Here is a 27,424-nt window from a genome sequence, read left to right as displayed (position 1 = left end):
AGTTTCAAACAAATGTAAATGTTTCTTTTCTTTTCTTTTCTTTTAAAAAAGATTTATTTATTTATTTGTGAGAGAGAAAACAATGGAGGGGAAGAGGGAGAGCAAGAAGGAGAGAAGCAGATTCCCTGCTGAGTGTGGAATCCTACTCAGGGCTGGATCCCACAATCCATGAGATCATGACCCGAGGTGAAATCAGGAGTCAAATGCTTCACCAACTGAGCCATCCAGGTGACACTAATATGGTCTCTGATGGTTTCTAATCACAGCTAATAATCAGCCACACAGCAAGGAAACATTTTAATAGGATTCCTAGGAATGGGATACTATATTAGACAAAAAAACTAAGTCCATAAATAAAAAACAACAACCACAAATCACTAACATATATGCTATGTTTCTCTGAGGGGCTCAGGCAAAGACAGTAATCTTTAAAGTATCTTACAAAAAAAAATCTGACATGGAAAAAAAGTCAACAGAAAAGACAAGAAGAATAAAAAGAAAAATCTGTTACACAGAAAACATGTGATCTGATCCTAGGAAACAGGTACTCTTCACAGGAAAAAAAGGTATACCTCAACTATTTTACTTAGATAAATTACCAATCTCGACAGGCCAAGAAACTTTAGAATAAGATTATGTCACAGAGAACAGAGTGGCTATTTTATAGACAAGCAATTAGAGAGCATATTGTGTTCCCAGAGCATTTTTGCTCTATTTTACATCAGAAGTTTTTTAACTGACCTCCACTTAACTCATTCCCAGATTTACCTGACACGGCATCAAGTCAGCTGAATGACGTCCAAAGCAAAGTCTTCTCAGTTGGCAGCCTGCTCTCTGCTTTACGGGCACACCTCTGTCCTCAGCCCTTGACTAGCATGCTTGTGTCGCGAGAGTCCCTTGTGTGTGTTCCCACATATGTTTATGACACTTGTACAAGATATTTTAATCGATAACTTAACCAAATATTACATAAACCAAAGATATACGAGTTAGAAAAAAATTCATTTGTTTCTAAGAAAATCAGCTGTATATTTTTAAAAAACACTCAAAGGTAAATGTGTAAAAAGAATTGTCAAGTTACAGAATGAAAAAAAAGAGGAAAAAAAACAAAAAAAGTTACAGAACGAAAGCAATTATAAAAGATGGGGGAAAATCATAATCTGGAAGGAGTTTATACTCCACTTGCTTTACAAGAAGGAGGCTTTACTCATATTACTTTAAAAATATCAAAACTAAAAAAAATAAAAAATAAAAAAAATAAAAATAGCAAAACTGAATACTATAAGGAGTGGTTATAAAAAATATATATGGTTGCAAACTCTAGTGAGAAAACCTATGCTCAGAATCATGAAGGCTTTGGTCATAAATTTTATTTTTTTTAAAAGATTTTGTTTATTTATTCATGAGATAGAGACAGAGACAGAGACACAGGCAGAGGGAGAAGTAGGCTCCATGCAGGGAGCCCGACGTGGGACTGGATCCCGGGTCTCCACTATCACGCCCTGGGCTGAAGGTGGCACTAAACTGCTGAGCCACCCAGGCTGCCCATAGTTTTAAAAATTAAAGAATCAATGTGTTCTCATTCATTTAGGGAATATAAATAATAGTGAAAGGGAATATAAGGGAAGGGAGAAGTAATGTGTGGGAAATATCAGAAAGGGAGACAGAACATAAAGACTCCTAACTCTGGGAAATGAACTAGGGGTGATGGAAGGGAAGGAGGGTGGGGGGTGGGGGTGAATGGGTGACGGGCACTGAGGGGGGCACTTGACGGCATGAGCACTGGGTGTTATTCTGTATGTTGGTAAATTGAACACCAATAAAAAATAAATTTATTATTTTAAAAAAGAATCAATGTATACTTACAAAACTTAAACTAAAATGAAATGGTTGAAATATCAGTTCTATTTTCCCTGCTAGCACAAACTTTTTCTATTACCTGACCACGTACCGGTCCATATCACATCAGAAAAGAGAATTTCAACCAAATTATTATATAACCAAGTTTGAGCAACAGATTCCCCACACATGCCTCCCTAACCAACTTTGCTATCCCTATCAAAGTATTTCCCACCCTGATCTGTATTTATTTAGATGCATCCCCCAACTGGGCTGCAAACTCCATGGGGGAAGGGGTTATATCCTCAAATTACATATAAATTATCATTCCCCAAATATATATTATTCTAAATGGCAGGAGACTTCACTAAACAGAGATTTCTCCTTCCCCTTGCCTCCTCCCTTCCCCAAAGATTCCTTGCTCCCAGAGGGCACGCACTACATCATATTCATCTATGTAGAAATCTCAGTACCTGACACAAAACCTTGCTCACTGAGGGCCAGACACAAAGAACCCAATGGACTAAAAACTAAGAAAAATAACTGGCATTTTCCTGTAAATTAATAAGATGATAAAGGCAAGAATGTCATTCAGGAAAGTGGAACTTGCTAGAAAAAGGATTGAGGAATCAAGTTCGCATTCCCAACAAATTCTTAAGAAATCAAAAGTTAACCAATAATTGAAAGTATTTTAACCGACTGGAAATAAGAGGACAGAGTAGATAAGCAGATGTGCTTCCTGGAAAGAGAACCAGAATCAGGCCAAGCACACTCCACTCACATACCAAAAGTCAATTCAAAAACCTATGAGAGAAACTGAGTGTTCATTCAATGCATTTATTGTAGCACATCATGTGCACCATCCTGCAGGACCCCCCCACCCCCCACCACTCACAAGAAAGTCAATACCAGTTTCTGCTCTGTAGGACTTGACATGCTTTTGGTGGAAACAGAATAGGAACTGGTTAAATTACCATAAAAAGTAAAAGGGGCCAAGACAATTGCATGGAGAGCAGCAGCTATGGACGTCTCAGAGGCAGTTTCACAACAGTGTTTGAGATTCACTCTGAACCTTGAAAACTAGGAAAGTTTGGGACAAGACAAGATTGAGAGGGAGTGGGTTTATTAAAATAGGGCAAACAATGTCAGCAAAGTCACAGTATTACCAAGCGTAGCTTAGATTATGGTAAGCAACAAACCTAGCGAGAACACTGGGTATTGCAGACAAGTTGTAGAAAAGGAGACTGAAAGAGCAGCTTCGATGTGTGGAGTGACTGAAAAGTCAGGCACAGATTCAACATGCCCTGCCTTTGGCTCAGCTCGTGATCCTGGAGTCCGGGGATCCAGCCCTGCATCAGGTTCTTTGCTCAGTAGGGAGCTTGCTTCTCCCTCGGCCTTTACCTGCCTTCATGTTCTCTCTCTCTTGCTGTTTCTAATAAATAAAAAAAATCTTTTAAAAAAATCTAAATATGCCTTGTCAATTGCAGCATTTGAAGAAAATTATAAGGCAACCACCTCACCCTAATGAAATAGAAAAAAAAAAAAAGACTAAAAAGTAGAAATCTATAATAAATTTTGTTCATTTGATCAATATGATGGTATATTTTATGTATCAACCTGACTGAATCATAGGGTGTCAGATATCTGGTCAAACATTATTCTGAGTGTATCCATGAGAATATATTCAAATGAGATTAATATGTGAATTCATTGACTGACTATAGGAACTTGCTAGCCACAACATGGGTGGGCCTCATCCAATCAGCTCAAGGCCCAAACAGAACAAAAGACTAACCCTCCCCTGAGAATTCCTCCTGCCTGACTGCCTCCAAACTGGGACATTAGCTTTCTTCTGCCTTTGGACCTAAGTTGAAACACTGGTTGTGTCTCGAGCTTGAGAGTCTTTGACCTGAGCTATACCCTCAGTTCTCCTGGTTCTTAGGCCTTCAGACTCAAACTAGTACAGCACCAGCTCCCTTTGGTCTCCAGCTTGCTGGCTTACCCTGCGGATCTCAGAACTTGTCAGCCTCCATAACCACCTTAGCCAATTCTTACAGTGAGATATATATATATATATATATATATATATATATATATATATATATATATATATATATACACACACACACACACACACACACACACACACACACACACACATCCTATTGATTCTGCTTTTCCGGAGAGCCCAGACTAATACAATCAAACTTGAAATTTCAGATGTCTGTTATATTGCTACAATAGAATCTATCTGATAAAAAACTAAAGGACTCTTGATACACCTTCTAGTCAATGAAAACATGTTAACCTTGACCAAAATGTAACATTAAATAGCCTTCAGATAAGTTCAGAGCAATAGTCATTCAATATCAACCATTTTTAATTTTACTTCTTTTTATTTTAATGAAGAAAGAAATACTTCTTATATAGACAAACAATTCTTTTGAGAAAAAAAAATTGAGCCTGTATGTGCAAGAGTAATGCTAGGACTAAGTATAACACAGTGAAATAAATAAAGCAGGCACAGTACCCAACCTCAAAGAGCTTACAGACTAGGTAGGGATAAGCCATTAATCAACCACCAAAGAAATGGAAAATAACCTGATGAATGCAAGGACAATGATGAACATGGTGCTACTGGAGTATATAATGGAGAGAGCTAATCTCATCTGGAGTTCAAGGATGGTTTCTTGGCCCTGTGATGACTGAACAGAGGAATCTAGCAAAGGAAAAAGAGAAAATGCAAATATAGAGCAAGTGGAAGGCACTCAGACATTTAATAGCTGGGTAAAATGCGTATAAGCTGCAAAAAAATAGAACAAAAAAATGAGTGGCTAGGAGATGGTTTCAGTGAAGTCAAGGAAGAGAGTGCTTTAAGAGGGAGGTATCTGTCATCTGTCAACAACCCCTAATGCCACTGGGCAGATCAGCAGAAGGAGCTCCAAAAAGCCTGCAGTGCTTTAGTGACACAAAGTGCATGGTGGCCTGAGAGAGTCACTAGAAAGCTCAGGGCAGAAGCCATCTCAGTGCGGGCAGAGGAGCACATTGGAGGTGAGAAAACTGGAGACCTAGAATATCCAAGCAAAGAGGGGATCCCTGACGAAAGGGCATGTAGAATCAAGAGGGAACAATTTTGAAAAGAAAAAGTCTGAATATTTAATATCAATGACAATGATCATCAGTGTCAGAGGGTGAATATCAAATGAAGAGAGGGGATGCTCTACGTCCTAAGTGTTCATCAGAGGGGGTACACAGGCTTGTTCTTCAGAAAGAGGAGGGGACAGACACTTCTCTATGCTGGGAGGTCGAAAACAGAACGAGTGCACCGATGAGTGAGTGTGAGTGTGTGCTGTCAGGAGCTGATGTGTCAGTGTTATTTACATTATCTTTCCAGTTGTTTACTGACATTCTAGGGTTAAAATTACCATAGGGTTTCCTATGGGATTCAGATGGTGTCAACAGAATTAAAAATCTTACGTGTGGCAAGGTACAAAGTATTTCAAGGGATTATTAAATGTCACTTTTGTGTACAATATGGCATTGGTCCTACCATGAATTGAAACAAAGCAAAATATATTTATAAAAGTTTAATATAGCATATAAATACCCAATAATGTGCATTTAAATTTAATAGAGAAAAAAATGAAGAAAGATCAGGAAAGCTGTTTACAAGCACACTACATTCCAAAGTCTACAAATGGGCCCATGGAACTAAGTCGCGGAGGGAAAGCTCTCCAAAGCCTGCTTGGTTCCATGCTGTTGCTAGAGGAAGAGTCAGGGAAACTGTCAGCAAGAATGACCATGCTCCTTTTTCTTTGCTTTTCCTTTCTGAAAAACAAAAAGAATGGGAGGGAGGGAGGGAGAGAGGGAGGGAGGAAGGAAGGAAGGAAGGAAGGAAGGAAGGAAGGAAGGAAGGAAGGAAGGAAGGAAAGAGAAAGAAAGAAGGAAAGCAAACCGATAGACAGACAGACATGTAACCCACCCCTAACTGTGCACAGCCATACATCACAGGACTTAGTTCACCAAAGGGAAAGACACAAGGAAATGTCGCTGTCATCTCTGCCCACTGAGATGAATTAAATCAATCGCCCATTCAATCCCGCCTGAAGGAGGCAGCTGAGCTGGGGCGGGACCCTGAGGCTGCGTGTCCTGCCCCTGAACAAGGGGCCTGGGACGCGGCCTGGGCGCTGCTGCTCCTGCTGGCGCTGCTCCAGGCGCCTGTGGACAGCGCGCGCCTGCACGGATCTCTGCATGCAGAGAATTCGATGCCTCAGGAAACCACCAACAGGGAATGTCACCTCTGTGACCTCCAGCTCTAGGAGCCAGGCCACCAGCAGCTCCGGGAACCCGCTGACCAACCGCCATCTCCATCTCCAAGACGCGTGGCTACAGCCAGAATCCCAGCAGCTGGGGGCTGGGCCAACAGGATCTCCAGCAGCTCAGGGTCCCAGAACACAACCCAGGCGACACTGGCCTCGGAGACCATCCCCATGATAGTTCAGCCGCGGCCTTTTCTTATCAGTCACAATCACACCAGCTATTAGCTCTAAAAGAAATCCAGATTCCAGAGTGGATACTGGCAGCTCTCTGGGCGGTATTGTGCTGACACTGGGTGTCCCGTCGGTTCCTTACATCGGAGGCAGAAGGTATTATTCCAGAAGAGGCGTTCGATCACGAACCATTGGTGAACATGATGCCATCATCTAAGGAGGTCCAGGACCAGTGGAAGAAGACAGATACAGCCCTGTCAGATCATTTCGGTGATTCGGCCATGCACATAATATACAATGTGCTATATAAACATGTGGAGCGTCCTCCTGGTTCCTAAAGGGAAAACGGGTTTGGTTTGGGTTTTCTAAAGGAGTATTTGGAACATAGAGTTAATGCAATGGTTATAGTCACTTTTAAGAAATACACAGTAAGACAAGGCCTGCCCTTTCCTTGTATGGCACTGGTCACAGCAGGGGAGTGATCGGCAGACATGGTCCCCCATGGGTGCTGTGCCCTCCGCACATACAAATAAGGCCCTCAGGATGCTGACAGAAACACCACACAGCAAAAATTATAGGAGTTCACCAGCTCGCAAGCATAACTTTAAAGCGTTGTGCCGGGTGCACTGCCCCCAGGGCCCAGTCAAACTAGCAATGATATCTGGGCTTTGCCCTGCTAGGGAGAGCCTGAACTTTCAATGAGAGGTAATCTAAGTATTTTTTTTCCTCTGTGTATTTCACTAAATTGGAACACTGAACAGTGTTTTAAAGATTTGGTTAGGTTATTGCTGATGTGAGACTAGTGTCACTACCAGAAATCGCTCTATTTCATATGGAACAGTTATTTTCTGTTTAGTGAATATTTTTAAGAGGTGTAAAGCTTTCTGCTCCTAGAATCGCTGAATGTCCTGTAAACTTCCCTAACCTAAGTTCCTCCTGTGATTTCCAAACCCACCCCACAAGCTAAGGCTGTGCCAGTCCATCCAGGGGCCGTAGGGCAGCACTACCTACACAACCCCTCAGGCTCCCACCTACATACCAAATGCTGCATTTTTGTGCACTGTTGATTTTACTCAGATTGGGGACATAGCATTTTTATACTACAAAAGCTTTGGAGTACATTTTTAAGGCTTTTAAAGATAAGCTTTTATTATTCTTCAGGCCACTGGTCTCCTGGGGGCGGGCACATGGCTGTATTATGGTATTAGAGAAAGCCCCATGTTGTAGGGACCCCAGGGCCAGTCAATGTAGTTCCTGTTACAAGCAGCCAAAACTCGTTCATGTTTGGTGAAAAAATGGTACTTAATCTGACTATATGACCATCCGACAGAGTGTTGCTATCTTAGTAAATTTCTGCTAATCCAGAAATGCACTAATATGTCCTAATGTCCCTCGTCTGCACTGCAAAGGATTTAAATGTGACTTGTGATCAGCTTTTGTGTTTCAGAGGATGCTAGGAATTTCTATGTAAAAGCATCACGTCTACGCACTGTGCATTAAGGCCTAGTCTGCTGAGGACCAGGTAATGCCGCAGGCCTGAGATGTGTATTGTAGAAGGAATCCAAGAAAGCCTGGGTGGGCAGAGTTGGTAACAGACCACATACTTGCCTGGTAGGAACCCCCACCGTTTCCATTTCTTTGTAAAATGACGATGTGGGTGGGGGGTGTTTTCAATTTTACCTTTTTCATCTCTTGTGTTCTTTGTGCTTCCCGGCTTGAGGTCCATTAGAACCCCAGAGGCAGGGGATCCCTGGGTGGCGCATCGGTTTGGCGCCTGCCTTTGGCCCAGGGCGCGATCCTGGAGACCCGGGATCGAATCCCACGTCGGGCTCCCGGTGCATGGAGCCTGCTTCTCCCTCTGCCTGTGTCTCTGCCTCTCTCTCTATCTCTCTGTGACTATCATAAATAAATAAAAATTAAAAAAAAAAAGAACCCCGTAGGCAGCCGGATTCTGAGCACTCTGAGGATAGGGAACCACTTCATGTCCCTGAATACCTTTCCGGTGGCCTGAGGCCTGTCTTCTCCGTGTGGAAGCTGCATCGCTCACTTCCCAGGCCAACCACTGCTCCCCTAGTGCACATTTCACGGGCATAAACTCATTACCTAGTCCTGTTCACTGCGGCAAATACTCGCTTCCGCTCCCGCTGAGAAATGTATTCACTTGAAGATGCGTGAGAATCCAATCCAGGACTTTAGATAATCCAAAACATGAATCACTCCCATTCAGGTAAATGAGAGTTGACAATATATTCGTGAGAATTTTGTATTTTTAAGGAGAAAAATTTAAAGCAAATTCCTTTAACTCTTTTTTCCTTTTATTATAATGACCAGGTTTTGGTATTTAATTGTCACTGAGAACTATTTTTAGAATAAAATTTTGTTCTTCATCTAAAAATTAAAAAAAATAAAAAAGTAAATACCAACCTAAGAAATAATAGACACATCAGTCAGTTGATTATGCATTTAATTAAGAATAATAGTGTGTATAGTTTTGACATAAGTCAGCCATGATAATAATATATTTAATTACTTTTTAGACTCTTGTTAAACAAACTCCCGGGATCCCTGGGTGGCGCAGCGGTTTAGCGCCTGCCTTTGGCCCAGGGCGCGATCCTGGAGACCCAGGATCGAATCCCACGTCGGGCTCCCAGTGCATGGAGCCTGCTTCTCCCTCTGCCTCTCTCTCTCTCTCTCTCTCTCTCTCTCTGTGACTATCATAAATAAATTAAAATAAAATAAAGTTTAAAAAAAAGAAAAAAAAAAACAAACTCCAAAAAAGGGAAGGCTACATTTTAGAACTCCTCTCCTTTTTTTAAATTTATTTTTTTATTGGTGTTCAATTTGTAAACATACAGAATAACACCCAGACTCATCCTGTCAAGTGCTCACCTCAGTGCCTGCCACTCAGTCACCCCCACCCCACGCCCACCTCCCCTTCCACCACCCCTAGTTCGTTTCCCAGAGTTAGGAGTTAGAACTCCTCTTCTATTCAACTCTGTACCCTCTTGATGCAATAAAGCACCACAAACAGTGGCCTACAACTCAGTAACTTATCTTCCTTTTTCTTTTCTCCAAGCAGTCTTTTTTTTTTTTTTTTTTTAGGCACAGGATTTCTTTTATTTTTGATTTTTTTAATAATAAATTTATTTTTTATTGGTGTTGAATTTGCCAACATACAGAATAACACCCAGTGCTCATCCCATCAAGTGCCCCCCTCAGTGCCCAGCACCCAGTCACCACCCCCCCCCCCGCCCACCTCCCCTTCCACCACCCCTAGTTCATTTCCCAGAGTTAGGAGTCTTCATGTTCTGTCTCCCTTCCTGAGCAGTCTTTTTTGGATCATGTGAGATTTCCAAAGAGGGCTAAGGCACAATGAAGGATGACTAAAGTTCTAGGAAACATTTTTCCTAAGGTTCTAAGAAACATTTTTCTTAAGGTTCTGTGAGCTTGTTTCTCAAATTCTCATAATTTAATATACTTAGCTGAATACATCTTTATTGTGCAGGTTACATTCACTGAATTATATAAACTATAAATATAAATCATAAAAATTTATATTACAAGACAAATTTTAAACCTTCTTTTGAATATTTTATTAATTCAATGATGCAATGTAGAACTTCACATTTTATTTTGTATGGCTAAGTAGTGGCTGAATCTTTTATGAGTATCCACTCATGTTACTAGATGGAATACATTTTTCTTGAATAAAAATCTCCCTAGAAACACAACTTTCCTTCATAAAGAACTAAATCTAGCTAATTCAAGTGTTTTATGTTATGTGCATTAAATTAACTTCACTTTGCAGCTTATTGACTATTTTTATACCAATCATTAAAAAATAATCTAATACTCATCATAAAATATATCCCCAATTAAAAAAAAAAAGGCATTTTCTTCCTTATCTTCCTACACAAAGAAATCCTGTCTGGAAACGCAATATGTATGTTTAATTTTAGTTGTCTAGATATTAGATTTAACACTTAAAAGTGTTATATTCTTTTAATTTCCTCTTGTGATAAGTGATGTATTCATGTTATTTGCCTTACTGAATCTAACTCGAATGCCTCTTCTTTTCATCATAGTTTTTAGCAACAAAAGATTGTAAACTTTCTCCTTTTTAGTTTTTACCATATCTCTTCTTAAACCTGTGTATTTAATGCAATGTGGATTAATTTTAGAATACTAATCTTTCATTATTACATTTGTTAAGCATAATTTGAAAGAACCCTGCAGCAAATACCATCTTCCCATGAACCTTAGTCATTTCACTGCTCTATATCCAGGTTTCTGAGTAGTCCAGACAGGACTGCCAGGTTCTTAGTCAATGGGGTATCTTAATCGAAGGCTCTGATTATCTGTGGTAATAACCATAAAAAGATCTATGACCTAACAACAAGATGCTGTTGGCCACACAGTTATGTGGCTCAGAGATAAGCTACTTACACAGTAGACCAAAATGTGTACACACATACCAGTACATACTCAGCAATCCCAGGGTAAAAATGTAACACTTTGCCAGACCAAATACTTCCATGCACATGAACAGCAGACCAGAGTTCAAGTGGAAGAATTTGCTTTCTGTGACTTCCAAGGAAAGAGACATAAGCTTTCTTCCGAATTGAAAAGGCACACTGGACGAGGTGTACTGCATCAGGAGAGAAACGAAAGGGAACAGAGGAGGCCAGATCACCCAGCATTCACTGAGCCCCGACTGCCAGGGTGGGCAGTGAGAAAATAAACATAGCTGTTCTGTGTTCCTCAGTTCAGTTCTTGAGGAACTCAGTTCAGTGACAAAAACACATATATAAGTAAATCATTTCTCTAAGTGGGCCCATGGATATATTACTCTAGATTTCTATTCTAGAGGGTTTGGGAAAATCTTAAACAATTCTGCTTCAAATTCACTTAAAATGTTAAATTAGAAATTAAATAGAATTTAATTTTAAATTAGTAATAATAATAACTTTAAATATAAAATCGAAGACTCAGCACTTTTCCTCCCAAAGAAGAATTTCACAGAATTCCTTTTTTAAATTCTATTTCATACTTTCAGTATCACCAATCCTGTTAACAAAGGCCGCAGCGCAGTTAGGAAACAAACACTCTAGCTTCTCCTTGGTTGATGCCTCAGCGGTAGGCTTTACTGCCCTACAAATTATGAAGGTGTAGGCTCACTGAAATGATTTCTAAAGACCCTACCTACTAACATCCAGCATTCCCCATTCGGAAAGGTAGCTGACTGCAGGCACAAGGTTGACGAAGAAACAATCAGCTGGCACAAAACATGCTTCTCTTAAAAAGCTGAAAGCGGTTTAGCATAATAATAATGATCTTAAACCTATCTCTGAAGCTGCCAAACCACCATATCTAATAAAGGTCTCTGCACAGCACAACAAGATATCTTCCCTACAGGACATTTCTTACATTTATAAAGTCCTAGCAACCTTTCCAATGAGAAGACAGGCCACCCAGCCATAGCCAGTACGATGGCCCCGGTAAACAATATTCAAGTGGCCTAAGTGAACACATGCTTCCCTGTGCATCCAACTGAGGAGCCCAGGAACAGGGCACTAGGCTGCTGCTGTCTTCATTGGGAGTAGGCCCGTTAGGACTGTCATCCACATAGCACGTTGTTCCTTGAGTGGTGATTATTTACTTAAACGTCTTTGGCATGCTTGGGATTTATACCAGCTACCTTGAGATGTTAGAGAAATAAAACAGACTTTGCTCTGTTTTATATAGAAACAAAACTACAGAGACAAAAACTATACACATGGCAGAGTGGTGATAAAAATACTTGCTAACTTATATGGCACACATAGGGGCCAGGTGTTTTGCTTATGTTATCTTATTTAACTTAATCTTCACAAAATCCAATGAGGTAGGTATTATCATCATTAATTCACAACAGAAACAAGAGTTCCAAGATTATTTTTACCACTATGGAAACAGTGACTAGATTATCTTTTGAACTATAACACGTCCAGTGTTCTGTACAGGCCCTGGCCCACAGCAGATGCTCGAGGGCTATCAGTTGAATGAATGCATCAAGTGAAGTGTTCAGCCAACAAGGGTCAGAAATTAGGCATTTATTGCCTTTCTTAACAGAATCCAAACTGGGCTCAGTTTTGTACAGGCCCTGGCCCACAGCAGATGCTCGAGGGCTATCAGTTGAATGAATGAATCAAGTGAAGTGTTCAGCCAACAAGGGTCAGGGCCAGAAATTAGGCCTTTAAATTGCCTTTCTTAACAGAATCCAAACTGGGCTCAGTTCTGCATTCTTTCTACTTCTATATCAAGTGTTTGTTTTGTCCACTGACTCTAACTTTTCCTCATCCTCCAACAAAGCTAATTTCCCTCACCAAAGGGAAAAAGAGGCTAAAACACATATTGCCTACGCATGACTTTTGTATAAAAGAAAAGAAGGTGCAATGCCTTTGAATGAATTCAGGATGTTTTGAGAACTTAAAAATATCAAGGAACATGAGTTCTAAATAACTCTAAACTATGTATATTCTTAAATGAAACTGTTTGCAAATGTTCAGTAGTTTCAAAACTATCTAAATAGTAAATTCAGAAGCATGGAAGGCTTTTAAAATCTGTGTTTACTCTTTTGCAAATTAACTCTAAGGTATTAGAGCACAGAGGTTTACACGGTGGACAGGGAAGACAAATTACCTGGACTCAGTTCCTATCCAGCTACTCAATGGCTGTGTGGCTCAGGCAAGTTACTTAGATTCTGTATCAGCAACCTCACCTGACAGAGGAGGGGACAATTCTAGTGCCTTCCTCACATATTCATGGTACATATTAAGGTTCTAATACACATGACCACTTATAGGCACATAGTACCTATTCTGTGCTAGCTGCCGTCACCATCATCATTATTAAGGATTAAATGATGTATTTCAAAGTTATCAATCTATACAGCTTAAGGATATTTCTAAAAATAGTCGTTTGACTTGCGGATAATCTCCAATTGAATTAAAATAATATATTTATAAGTAATATAATAATTTAACTTCCTATAGTAATATGTAGCCACAGTAGGGCTAGTACTTAAAATTTCATAGGACCTACTGCTTCTAATTGTACTTATTTTAAACTTTTAACTAAGGAAAGACAAATATGTACTTTACTATAAAATAATCCATTAAAAGATCTCCAAGATATTTAACTGATATTATTATGGTATTACTAAAGAAATCATTAGATAGCTGCTCCCTAATATTCTGTAACAGAGTCTAGAAAAATTATTAAAAAAACATTTATATAAATCTGATTTAAAAAACAGAAAAGAAACTGAATTAGAGAAAAGTCTTTATAATTTTTGGTATAAATGAAAAATCCAGTTGATTTTTTTTTTTTGGTTGCTAGGTTGGTGCCCCTGCGATCTGAATGCTGCATCAACAACATTTAATAAGCCCATGGATCTCAATGTCTTCATGACAATGGAGAAAGTCTTGTCTGTGCTTTAGAAACAATCAAGTTGCTTCTCTCACAGGAATCCACATTTGATCTCTTGGCTTGACCATTTTGAAATATCATGTGTCACCAGAAGACTCCAAGATAAACTGCCTAAGACTACCCATCCTTGCACAAGGCAGAGAAAGGAGAGAAAATAATATGTAATAAAATAGCTCTCCTGCTAATGGGAAAACGAAACTGACATCAGAATTGGGACAAAGCTTTGTTGACATCACAAGTTTGGCTCAATACCTAGTGCTCTCTCAACATATTCAGTCCATCCCCACAACCTGACATCCCTCATGAGGTGTTCCAAAAACCCAGGTTTTCCATATGCTCCTTTTTCTTATAACACCAAGCCACCTTTTCATTTATGTTGATATTATGCTGCAAAAAAGTCCCAGGAAGGGATGCCTGGAACTATGTCTTTAAGAACATGAGATGTAGCACTATATCTAAAATATTCCAAGAATTCAAAGTCTTGACTTTAAATGATGTAATTCTGTACATAAATAATTTTCTATGAAAAGATCAGAAATTTTTAAAAGCCTGTAAAATCTGAGTAGGTCAAATATTTCTTCCAATATTACATTTTTCCTTTGGTGTAAAGAAATTAATACTTAGTAATAAGAATCACCCATTTTTTATGGAGCCTAAGAATTCTTTTGGTTCATTTTAAGCCACATCTTTCACACTTAGAATTTTCTGGTTCAGTTGGAAATACTTTTCAGAAGTCTGAACATACAGTTCAATGAATTGTTCTGAAATATGTGCATGTGGGAAGAATTTTTTGCTTATGAGATCCTTCAATAATTCATATATTTAAATCATCATTTCCAAAGCAAATCTTCCAAAATCAAATAAATTGCAAAACTACCAGTGAACTAAGTCTCCAAAAAGGAGTTCCAATTCTCTGCCAAAACAGACTTCAAATTCTTAATCCCTTGTCCAAAAAAATTGGACCAACTATTGATGTTTTCCACCAAGCAAGCCACATAGCCACAAATGTTTCTCATTTACTCCAATCCTGGGACATACAGCTCAAACAAGAAATTTCCTGAATACCCCAAATTTCAGATACAATTTGGAATGTAAGTGATTCATAATGTTAAGCAGGAAACATTATGGTCTTCTCCTACCAGCTCGATGTTTCTGGAATGCAACCCTCAGGAGATTATTCCACCGAATCAGAAGGCTGACATCACTGTCAGCCTTGTGACCCATTATAGCTGGGTCCTCTGCTCCCAGCTCAGATGTGATTCTGAACCCTGAACAGTCTGCTACTCCAGCTAGCATTCAAGGAAAACAGACGTTCCGCCAAGGGAGCGACAAAGATCCATACTGTGCTCTGTGGCAAGGAACACAGAGTGCACTCGATCCCACTCTAAGGAAAAGCCAAGATAATGTTAAAAGGAATTAAAGACACTGTCATCACTTGTGCACCAAAAGGCTCTCACACTGGCCTCTGAACAGATTCTAATTAATTTGAATATGAAACTTCACAGATCTTCTAGTTTATGAATCCTCTTCCAGTCCCACCCCCACTTCACCTCCTCTTAAATCGAACAATAATTTCTGAGAGTATCAAAGTTGCCAACAGTCATCTTCTGTAGATTCCTACTCTATTTCAAGGAAGGAAGCGCACCTGACATAGCAGAAGACAGGTACGACACTGAATGACCGAATGACCGGGAGAACTGTGTGAGTCTTTGCAACACCGACTACTAAACAAGAGAGACGTGCAGGTGGTTCCCTTATAAAGAAATACATAAGTAGGGCCTAGAGGAGTGATGTGGGTAAACGGTGGAGATAAACACTTACCGACATAGTATTCCATTACCTAAAGGGATCATTGCAAGCAAAATATACAGTTAAAGGGAACTCAAAGCTGAGCAGCCAATCCTTTGGGAGTCTGGGCAAACGTAGAGTGTTATCGATGATACAGACATAACCACCAATAGGAAGAAAGGTCACAAACAAAAGGCAGCTGAGCAAAGGTAAGAGTTACTATTTAAGCATAAGGAAAAAATGTAGATTAAACAGAATAACATTCTCTAAAACACAGAATAAAGAAAGAACACAAAACAGTGGATTTGCCTAAAGTAAATTCCATGAGTCTACATGTAGGCTTTTTGATATCAGTAACATTCACAAGGAGACACTTGAACTGAGTTTGTAAATTAAAATTGTGAGGTCATGCTGGAGGTGCTGGAAGAGGACTGCATCAGGAAGCCATAAAAAATACAAAATGCTTGGAAAAAATTAATGTATGCACATTTAAAAATATCAGTTGAAATTTGTGGTTGGATCAACGTATATCCTGAATAACCTAAAAAGTGGCTTGAATATCTCCAGCTGCCAAAAAGATTCTATTTTCCAGCCCAATCTAGCCTTTTGTAAGAGGCATCTCTCATTTATCCAGACAAAAAAAGACAGTAATTACATTGGTTATCCAATGCTTATCTGTATGGAGAAAATATGGTTAGCTAATAACATCAGGAAATGGAATATTCTAGATGACTATCCTTTCTGGTTACTTTAAAAACTAATTCTGTGCATTTTCCCTCTTCTGACTGTGGACTTTACACTCAGAATGGAGTGAAATCAGCATAACTCTCAGCAAATTATTAAATTTACAGTCTTTCGGATCACAGTAAATGACATGATGTACAATGAAGCTTCTAGAACAATAAACATGGTAAATTCTTTGTTTTTAAAGATTATTAATTTATTTATTAGAGAGAGAGAGAGAGAGAGAGAGTGAGAGAGGCAGACGGAGAAGCAGGCTCCATGCAGGGAGTTTGACATGGGACTTGATCCCGGGTCCCCAGGATCACGCCCTGGGCAGAAAGCAGTGCTAAACCGCTAAGCCACTGGGCCTGCCCGCACATGGTAAATTCTTAAAAAAATATTAGTTTCCTTATTCTTTCCCTTCTCTCTTACTTCTGCCAACCATAGCTTTGCTTTTTTTTTGCAGCTTAGGTACCAGGAGCTGTGCTTTCACATGCAATCAACCAATTTCCCAGTGAATTGCAATGTTTCTTCATTCTGTTAACCATCTGATAAAGGAGTTTTAATTAGAGGACTCCTCTAAAAACTTATTGCTTAACTTTTTCTCATCTTGGCGGAATTTCTGCTGAGGAATCAGCTATGTTCAACTCACAGTTTCTGTCAGAGCCCAATGTAATGTGCAGCACTAGGCAAGGATACAGGGATATGGAATTCAATAAAATACGGTTCCTACTGAGGATGGTTAATTTTATGTATTAACTTGACTGGGCCACAGGATCACCAGATAGTTGTTCAAACATCATTCTGGGTGTTTCTGTGAGGGTGTTCTGGCATGCGATTAACATTTAAATAGATGGACTTGACTAATGCAAATTGTCCTCCAGTGTGGGTGAGCCTCATCCTATCAGTTGAAGACCTGAACAGAACAACAGGGTGATCCTCCTCCACATAAGAGGATTCTCCTGCTTGATGATCTTCAAACTAGAATATCTGCTCTTCCAGCCTAACGGTGTGTAAAGTGGGACACTGGTTCTTCTACGTCAGCCTGTGGCCTCTAGATTCAAAGTGGGACACTTGTTCTGCATATTCTGGACTTGGCCAGCCTCCATAACCACGTGAGCCAATTCCCTGGAATGAATCTTTCGATAGATAGAGATATATATAAATAGATAGACAGAAAGACAGATATCTAGATCCTATCAGTTCTATTTCTCTGGGAAACACTGGCTAATACACTATCCTCGAGAAGCTCAAAATCTAGTCATGAGGATATACCCAAATAAAATTTCTCCATGAAGCCTTTCCCAAGTAATAACACAGAATATTGCACTATGAGCCAAATAAACCATCAAGTAAAGAAACTATCAATAAATGTTCACTGAATGAATCAAAAGTACTTGAAAACAAGATCTGCCAAGGACATTATCAGAGCATGTAATTCATTCCCTCAAGAATTCTCATAAAGAGAATGATCTGGTGTCAATTTACAACTAGATTTAACCCTTTTCTGCATATGCTGAATACATGAGATTTCTCTGCTTTATGAGTTAGTTACTGTTATTTGAAGCAGGTCATTGGGAATAAATTTAAAACAGGGAGTGCAGTTATAAATTGGTTCATTCCTCTCACAGTACATAGTACAAATAAGAAGCAAATAAGCTTCCTTGAATGGCAGCCAAGTTTTTCTGCTCCTGAGATGGTGCCTCATGAACAAAGCGAAGCCAGTTGGAGTGTCGAGGGTTGGTAGCATCCAAAATGTATAGTACTTCTCCCTTACTCCCACGAACCTGAAACATAAAAAGCTGCTGAGTTTGGACATGAAGTTAGTATTAGTCATACTAAACATATCAAGAGTAGGATATGATATTTTCTCATAAGGATACACATTTCTTATTGACAGATGTTGAATAGATGCTGGATTAACATCCATTCTCCCCCTTAAACATACGTACAAATAGAACCTACTATTTTATTTGGCAGATGTCTAGACGACTCACAATTGCAGCAACTCTCAGAGTTGATAGCTCTTTTCTGGTTCAAATTATTTGTTAGTTGGTATATTTTAATAGACGTGTTGCAACTGCAACCACCCAGGGGACAACCATAATTGCAACCTGTCCCCCTTTTCCCACTGAAAAGGGGATACTGCTTGGTTCCCACTTGAGGGGGGCAGAGCTGGAGCAATCCTTTCAATTTCACTCTCCACCTGTTTCCTGAATCTTTTCCATATGAGGAGAACTTGCCAATGAAACCAGTAGAATCTGACATCCACTGAGCCACATTTTCACATTTCTAAATAGTAGATAAATAAAATAGGTTCCATTTTGTCTTTTCATGGCCTGCTCATGGCTTGTTGAGGTCAGTGCGCCCTCTGTCTTTTGTTTCATGCCATAAGGCTTCCTGGTCAGACCCACTCAACATTCAGTTGGAGGGAGAGAGGTAACTGCCAAAGGAGTGGGTAGCTCATTTTACATTCTGGAAACCAAGTTGCTTCAACTCAAGCTTCTCCAAGGCCCCCACGCTGTAGGTTATCAGGCGGTGCTCAGTTTAATAATGGAAAAATCAATCTCCATCCAACTCACTGTGTGTTTAAATTCCATTGGAATCCAGGGGAGGAGGAAAGGAGTGAGTGATCAGCACTTCAGATCTCTAATACCAAGTAACACAAATATAAGAATATAAATTCACCTTTGCAGACTTGGGGTGGGGATAAACAAATTCTACATCTCCAAAACTTCATTTAATAAAATAAAGCACCACGAGCCTAATAATGTCTGAATTTCCCAATGATCCATTTGGACAATCATGCATTCACTGGACATAATTCACTGAGTCCCTACCATGTGCCAGGTACAACTTAAGGCACTATGAATCTTTCAGTGAACAAGACAGCTGGAACTGGACATCGTTGCAGCACTTAAGAACAAACAAGCATAGGATATCACTTCAGGTAAAGGTAAGAGCTGTGAAGACAACTCAAGCAGAGCAGAAGGAGGCAGAGTGAGGGGAGCTGAGCAATCTCAGAAGAGATGATACAGCCTCTCTGACCTGAGAGGAGCTCTAAAGAAGGTAGGGACTGGCCAGTGGCCAGTGGAGGGCTGGAGACAGAGTGCTGCTACCCAGAGAGAACAGCACATAGAAGGCAATTAGAAAGGCCCCGGGAGTGGCACAGAAGCAACCAAGAAAATGAGGGGCAGGGACATCAAACAAACTGCACAGGTCCAGCCACATACTGATGTACAGACTAGGAAGCCATCTGCAGAGGTCAAGTTACCTCCAAAAGACTGTTACATCAAAACATCTGCTACATGAGCTCCAAACACTGATATGTCAAGATTTTAGCATATATTGTCCAGAAAAAATGCAGTTTTCCTGTTCTGTCTTTATACCATTCACTGCCATGTGTCTCAAACAATTCCTGTTTTCTTAAATGCCAAAGGATCCTCAATAATCATTTAAAAATCTTGCTGACAAAATGCGAGACCTCCATGAGAAGCAGAAATTTAATTTTTGATATTGTAACTGCTAAAAGAAGAACTCAGGACTATAAACACCTACTATTTATATCTCATATGTTTAGGTGAGAAGCCATGGGAATTTGTAACTTCTCACTAGGAAAGCTCATACTGAGATCTCCTTTGGGAGGCACTTGAAAACTGTGCTATGTTGCTGCTTACCCCTCACTGCCCATTGGGTAACGTCAGAAGTGTCCAGAAAGACTGCTGGGATACATAGAAAGAACTCTCCATGCCCCTCCTCAAAGAGGACATCAACTCACTGTTCTTTAAGGACAGTGAATAAATCATTAAATAAGTCACGTTAGATAATTGGGTATGAAGTCTCCTTTCCCGGTTCCTCTGTAGCTACAGTAACAAAACTGTTTACCTTGACAAAGAGCTAAATGAAGCAGAATGAGCAGCAATGCCATTAGATTCTTGAAACAAAAATTTTCTTAGAATCAGATTTTAAAATCTGCGACTGTTTTGCAGAAGGGAGACTGAAGCAGTGGAAGGAACACCCTAAGGCACGGTCCCCAGTCTTTAAAGGGAAATGATGGGGAGAGGAGCAGAGGCAAGGCTGGTGATAAATAAGCTACACATTAAAATCCTGGGAAGAGGCATGCCTGGGTGGCGCAGCGGTTTGGCGCCTGCCTTTGGCCCAGGGCGCGATCCTGGAGACCCGGGATCGAATCCCACATCAGGCTCCCGGTGCATGGAGCCTGCTTCTCCCTCTGCCTATGTCTCTGCCTCTCTCTCTATCTCTGTGACTATAATAAATAAATAAAAATTAAAAAAAAAATCCTGGGAAGACAATGGCCTCCTTTGTAGTTTCTAAGACCTTGGGGTGGGCAGATCAAATGCCTCAGGTGTAGAACATGCTCTCTCCCCTTCCACCCCTACCCCAAGGTAACCCCTAGACTCATTATAATGTATTTGCATAATGGCTACAACTCTCTATCCCCCCCCCCCCCACGGAGAAGGCTGCCAAACCTCAGAGGGTCAAACTCTTACTCCCAACTTGTGGGAGGAGTTTCCCAAATGACTGGAGGCAGCCTCCATTAAGAGACCACCTCACTGCAGATCACAGCTCCTCCCAGCCCAGAGAGGCCCAGTAATACCCAATTCCAGAACAACCTAGGGGCCGGTTCCACCTCTCAGAACCTGCCTATTCTCCCACCTTGAAAGTGCACTTTTTTTGCTTTAACGAACCGCTTTGCATTTACTACATTCTTTCTGGCTATCTTTATTGGAGTGCAGATCCCCACATAAATCTTCTGGGGAATCCAAGGACTGAGACCTCCATTTACACAAACAGACACTCTCTTCCAGAACACCATTACTGTTGGAATCCACACAATCCAACTTTTTTTTTTTTTATGTAGGGAAACCCCAATGGCTCTGTCAGGGACATATCTCCGTTGGAGAGGACAGCACTACTCACAGAAACTACCTCTGAGTCATACATTGGCTGCCCAGTAGGAAGTACAATATACATCAGATGTGTCTGACATTTGGAATTCTTTCTTCAAAGATGTGAAATGTAACAAAGATTTCTCTGTGACTTATTAGAGTAAGGACACTCGGCCAGGGGCATCGTTGGCTCTTTGTATATTTCAGGTTTTTCCCAGGCCCTTTGCCTCCAACCAGGTCCAGGTATTCAGTATTAGTGACTTATTTCCGGTCCATTAGATGTATTCACTCTGGTTGTCTGTAACCATCTCACACCACATCACAGCTTAGGAGACAAGCACCATTTAATTTTATATTAAACTTCTGATGAAACCTGTCCCTTTCAATACATCCATTTTACATATCGATTCAGGATTACTTATATTCTCATAGCAACAAGATCATAGACAGCAGTGTACTGTAGAGTTGCTTACATATTCATAGCTGAGATACTTCTTTTTGTTCATTAACAGAACCACTATTTATTTTATTCAAAACACCCTGAACCAAATGACTTCTGAGTTCCTCTCTGCAGGCTACCTGTTCCCTCCAACTCTGAAGTGCCTTGTTCCCCTTCCCAGTCTTAACACTTCCCTGAAGCTGTAAGATCATCTGCTCATGTGATTTGTATCTTCCCACCCTACCCACAGCATTCCCCTCTTGAAATATCTAAGAGACATTCAAAGATAATCTAAGCCATCCTTCCTCTCTCCAGACAAACCAAATAAAAACTCTCCAGACAGATGGCTACTATTAAAGTCTCCATTTATCTATTTTTAATTTGATACCAAACCCTGAGGTAATAAATTGAACATTTTTAAAGTCTAAGGAATAAGGAAGATATTCCTCTTAGTATCATTTTCCTGCATCTAACTAACCTTTGCAGCCAAAATATAATTTTTTCCTGTCAAAACTTGTCTTCCAAATAGCATCATCTTTTATTTGAATTTTCATGAAGATGAAGTGTATTGGTTACTGTCCTACTGAAGATCATCTCCCACATGTCTGGGGGCCTGTAATGAGTGAATATTCTCATCTTGCAGTAAAAACCATCTCAATCCCAAACCCTGTTTGATTTGCACAGACCTCCTAAGCCAGTTACATAAAAAAAAATGTAGCTAAGGTGGGGAAGGAAAAGAAAAGAAAAAGAAGCTAGTTTTAAGCACTAATATTTAAGGTAGGGATATCTTTGGAGAATCAGATGGCACCATATGTTTATATTAAATTACAGGCATTTTTTCCTTTGTTTTTAACTGAAGTTAGGCCAGATGCTCTGCCTTCAGTGTCCAATTAAACAGATCTCAGGATATCCTTAGAAGCACAAAGAAAAAAAAAGTCTGCTCATGTAATCAATTCTGACAGCACACCGTTCTCAGATTTAAACCCAAGAGAGACACATTTTTAGAAATCAACAAAGATCGTCACTAGGACAGTAGAGATTTACAGTTTTTCAGCAAAGGGCACAGGGCTTTTTCTATTGATTTCTCACAGGATTCTTTTTTTTTTTAATAATAAATTTATTTTTTATTGGTGTTGAATTTGCCAACATACAAAATAACACCCAGTGCTCATCCCGTCAAGTGCCCCCCTCAGTGCCCGTCACCCAATCACCCCCACCCCCTCGCTCCTCCCCTTTCACCACCCCTAGTGATTTTTCACAGGATTCTGTTAAAAATTCTTGCTGTTTTGGGCTTATACACACGTATACACATGTCACCGAGGCCTACCTGTTTATATCTTCTCCAGGGGTATTATCCAATAACCCCAACCCATGGAATCCCCTATCTCCAGATTGAAAAGCAGATAGAAAACACATATTTTTACAGATCGCAGTCTGTTTAACTGAACAGCATTCAGAATACAGTACACAGGAAGTTAAATAACTTAAAAGGGTTGATGTGAAAAATTAAGTCAGTTTTTCATTACAAGTAATTAGTGCCCTAAATATGTGTAGCTGAAGAATGTCAGAAAAGTATTCTGGGCAAGATGGTGGAAGAGTAGGGTTCCCAAGTCACCTCTCCCCACCAAATTACCAAGATAACCTTCAAATAATCCTCAAAATCTACCAATTTGGCCTGAGATTTAAAGAGAGAACAGCTGGAACGCTACAGTGAGAAGACTTCATGCATCTATCAAGGTAGGAGGATGGGGAAAAAGAAATAAAGAAACAAAAAGCATCCAAGGGGAAGGGGCCCCATGTCGAGCCGGCTAAGGCTGGGGACGGTGTCCCCAGGACAGAAAAGCCCCGTCCCGGAGAAGCAGGAGCTTCACCAATCTTCCCAGATGGAAAGGGGCTCACAGGAAGTTGGAGCAGGACCCAGGAGGGTGGGGATGCCCTCAGGCTCCCAGAGGCACTAACAGACACCTGCGCCCCGGGGACAGCACGCCACACCCCAGAGCCGAGCTGCCTAAAGGGCTGCAGTGCACTTGGCTAGACCGGGGAGTAGCTCGGAGGGGCTCCAGCTGCGGCTCCGCGTGAAGGGGGTTGCGTGGCAGGAGCAGGATTCCAACAGCACAGGCCTGGGAGCCCAGGGCGCCGGGGACACAGCCCAGTATCTGGCCTCCTTCGCTGACAGGTAGAAGCCGCGAGGGCCAAGGACAACAAGGAGGCTCCTGCCACAAGCTGAGCAGATGAGTGCCCCCGCCCCGGAGTCTCCAGGCCCCTGCAGACTGAGAGCTCCCGAGTTACTGCGGGAGCTGACTGTAGGGCTGGAGAGCTGGCTGCCACTACTCTGGTTGCTCCTCCTGGGGCCTCAAGGGGTAAACAACCCCCACTGAGCCTCACAGTGGCCTCACCTGATAAACAGTTTAAACATCTTTCACTGAGCCTTGCAGCAGGCAGGGGACTGAGCAGTTCCCCCAAGTGCTAACACCTGAAAATCAGCACAGCAGGCCCTTCCCCCAGGAGACCAGCTAGGGGGACAGGGGAAAAACAAATTATTCACCAAGCAGCACTGGAAAGTTCCAGGGGGGGTCGAGGGATTTACAGTACACAGAATCAGAGGGTACTCCCCCTTGTTTTTTTTGTTTTTTGATTTGTTTCTGACCCCCCACCCATTTTTTTCTTTTCTTTTTTTCTCTTTCTTTTATTTTATTCTCTTTCTCTTTCTTCTCTTCTCTTCTCTTCTCTTTTCTTTTCTTTTCTTTTGCAAGAGAAACACAAGCAAAAATGAACTATTGGGACTTGATCAAGATAAGAAGCTTTTGCACAGCAAAGGATACAGTCAACAAAAGTAAAAGACAACCTACAGAATGGGAGAAGGTATTTGCAAATGACGTCTCAGATAAAGGGCTAGTTTCCAAGATCTATAAAGAACTATTAAACCCAACAGCAAAGAAACAAACAATCCAATCAGGAAATGGGCAAAAGACATGAACAGAAATCTCACAGAAGAAGACATAGACATGGCCAACACGCACATGAGAAAATGCTCTGCATCACTTGCCATCATGGAAATACAAATCAAAACCACAATGAGATACCACCTCACACCAGTGAGAATGGGGAAATTAACACAGCAGGAAGCCACAAATGTTGGAGAGGATGCGGAGAAAGGGGAACCCACCTGCACTGTTAGTGGGAATATGAACTGCAGTTAGGGGATTCCAGGGTGCAGCCACTCTGGAAAACTGTGTGGAGGTTCCTCAGAGTTAAAAATATATCTGCCCTAGACCCAGCAATTGCACTGCTGGGGATTTACCCCAAAGATACAGATGCAATGAAACGCCGGGACACCTGCACCCTGATGTTTCTAGCAGCAATGTCCACAATAGCCAAACTGTGGATGGAGCCTCAGTGTCCATTGAAAGATGAATGGATAAAGAAGATGTGGTCTATGTATACAATGGAATGTTACTCAGCCATTAGAAACGACAAATACCCACCATTTGCTTCGACGTGGATGGAACTGGAGGGTATTATGCTGAGTGAGATTAGTCAATCAGAGAAGGACAAACATTATATGGTCTCATTCATTTGGGGAATATAAAAAATAGTGAAAGGGAATAAAGGGAAAAGGAGAAAAATAATTGGGAAATATCTGAAAGGGAGACAGAACATGAGAGACTCCTAACTCTGGGAAACGAACTAGGGGTGGTGGAAGGGGTAGTGGGCAGGGGGTAGGGGTGACTGAGTGACAGGCACTGAGGTGGGCTCTTGACGGGGTGAGCAGTGGGTGTTATTCTATATGTTGGCAAATTAAACACCAATAAAAAATAGATTCATGAAAATAAAAAAGCCACAAAATGTAAAGTAGAATAAATAAATAAATAAATATTTTTTAAAAATTTAAGGAAATGAGACATATAATGTGACAGCATAGAGTCTCAGACAAACCTTATGCCTAATACAGTCTTTAATACATGATAGATATTACTTTTCAGTTAATCAAACATTATTAAATGGGGTATACCTTCAAAATTGATTTCTTGTAAAAATAAAAATTATTCAAGAGGCTTGTACAGAACAAGTAGATGTTAGCCACTGCTGCTTCTTAGGCTCCTGTTTTAAAAGCACTAATATCTGTACAGAAACACTTAAAGGAATAAAATGGTCTTTTCAATGCTTGTTTTCTCTCAATTTAGTACTGAAAAACCATTAAGACTCCCTAGACTAATAATAACTACACTATATATGATGTAATTTTCTGAATAATGTATAAAAATAAAGAGCTGAATATTTAGTTGAGAAAAATAAATATAAGAACATATCTTGTTTTCCCATTACTATCAAAAACTTAATTTTTTTTGCAGAAATAAGTTATAGATTTGGGGGACCTTTTTTCAAAATATCAAAGATAAAACTCACAACAAATGTGAGAAAATAAATAACTATAATGAAAACAATTGCAATATTTCACAATAATCATAATTCTAAATCGCAGAATGGTTTTTAGTACTAGATAACATAATACTTTAACACTCTGATACAGATTTGGAAACTAAAGTTGGTCTGTTATAGCTCCTACCGAAGGGGCTCAATTGAGGAAATTCTCTAAGTATGCTGAAGCTTGGGCCTCCAGGAGGGCTATGCACCAGGTTTTTGAGCAGTAATATTTGGGGAGATTTGCAGGATGCTTCAGACAAGTAGATTAAAAAGTTGCAGGACCTGAGTAATCCACAAAACACAACATATTCCCAAGTTTTGAAGATTACTATTAAAGTGTCATCCCTTTTTCTTTCTGTCCAGTGCTTTTTTCCATAAGTCATGTGAATTAATCACTTTAAAACCAGAATTACAAAAATTATACTAATTATTTGTCTGGAAAGGGATGGTTAAACACCTATACGGAAATCTGCTAAAATGATCTGTAGGAAAACCACAAAAATAACTCACAAAAATAAATATAACATTAGATATTTTTCCTGCCCTTCAATCCTAATTTTACAGTTTGAGTTACACTGTTTGAATGATTTGACCTGCATCCACTACTCATATATTTGGAAAGTAGTTAAAGAAGAAAACTATTGAATCTGAGAATCTGACACTCTGCTCTCCTTGTGAGAATCAAGAATGCTTAGTGCTGGGGCACCTGGTGGCTTAGTCGGGTAAGCATCTGCCTCTGGCTCAAGTCATGATCTCAGGGTCCTGGGATAGAGCAAGGAACCATGGGCATCAGGCTCCCTGCTCAGGGGAGAGTCAGCTTCTCCCTCCTCCTTCTGCAGCTCCCCCTGCTTGTATTCTTTTGTTTGTGTGCATGCTCTCTCTCTTGCTCTCTCAAATAAGCCTAAAAAAAGAATGCTTAGAGCAGAGATTTTTTTATTCATAATTTTTTTTTTATTGGTGTTCAATTTGCCAACATATAGAATAACACCCAGGGCTCATCCTTTCAAGTGCCCTCCTGAGTGTCTGTCACCCAGTCACCTTCACCCCCCGCCCACCTTCCCTTCCACCACCCCTAGTTCTTTTCCCTGAGTTAGGAGACCTGAAAGAGATTTTTAAGCTCACTAATGAATGTCTCTGCTTTGATTCCCTACCCTCTCTCACTTTAAAGCTGAGGGTTATTAATTTGGGCCAATTCCAATGCTGGGGACAGCACTGGGAGGTCTGAGCTCCCCTTCCACTTCCTTTTCCAGTACCTCACAGAATTCACAAATGGTTCTGTTCAAATCATTAATTAACATTCATGTGAAAAATAAGGACTCTTAAAATCTATAAAATCACCA

At 40.4% G+C, this 27,424-nt stretch overlaps 1 long non-coding RNA gene across 1 annotated transcript; it reads right to left on the bottom strand.

Annotated features, from left to right (window-relative positions):
• Positions 1–5,411: 5,411 nt before the first annotated feature.
• Positions 5,412–6,337, bottom strand: LOC140598536 (uncharacterized). The gene is made up of 2 exons (XR_012000975.1): positions 5,822–6,337; positions 5,412–5,667 (listed from the first exon to the last, which is right to left on the bottom strand). It is a non-coding gene; the product is annotated as an uncharacterized lncRNA (long non-coding RNA).
• Positions 6,338–27,424: the final 21,087 nt, after the last annotated feature.

Source organism: Vulpes vulpes, chromosome 4 (assembly GCF_048418805.1).
Source record: "Vulpes vulpes isolate BD-2025 chromosome 4, VulVul3, whole genome shotgun sequence".
NCBI lineage: Eukaryota > Metazoa > Chordata > Mammalia > Carnivora > Canidae > Vulpes > Vulpes vulpes.
The sequence above is the reverse complement of the archived record's forward strand: the minus strand, read 5'-3'. Positions and strand labels throughout refer to the sequence as shown.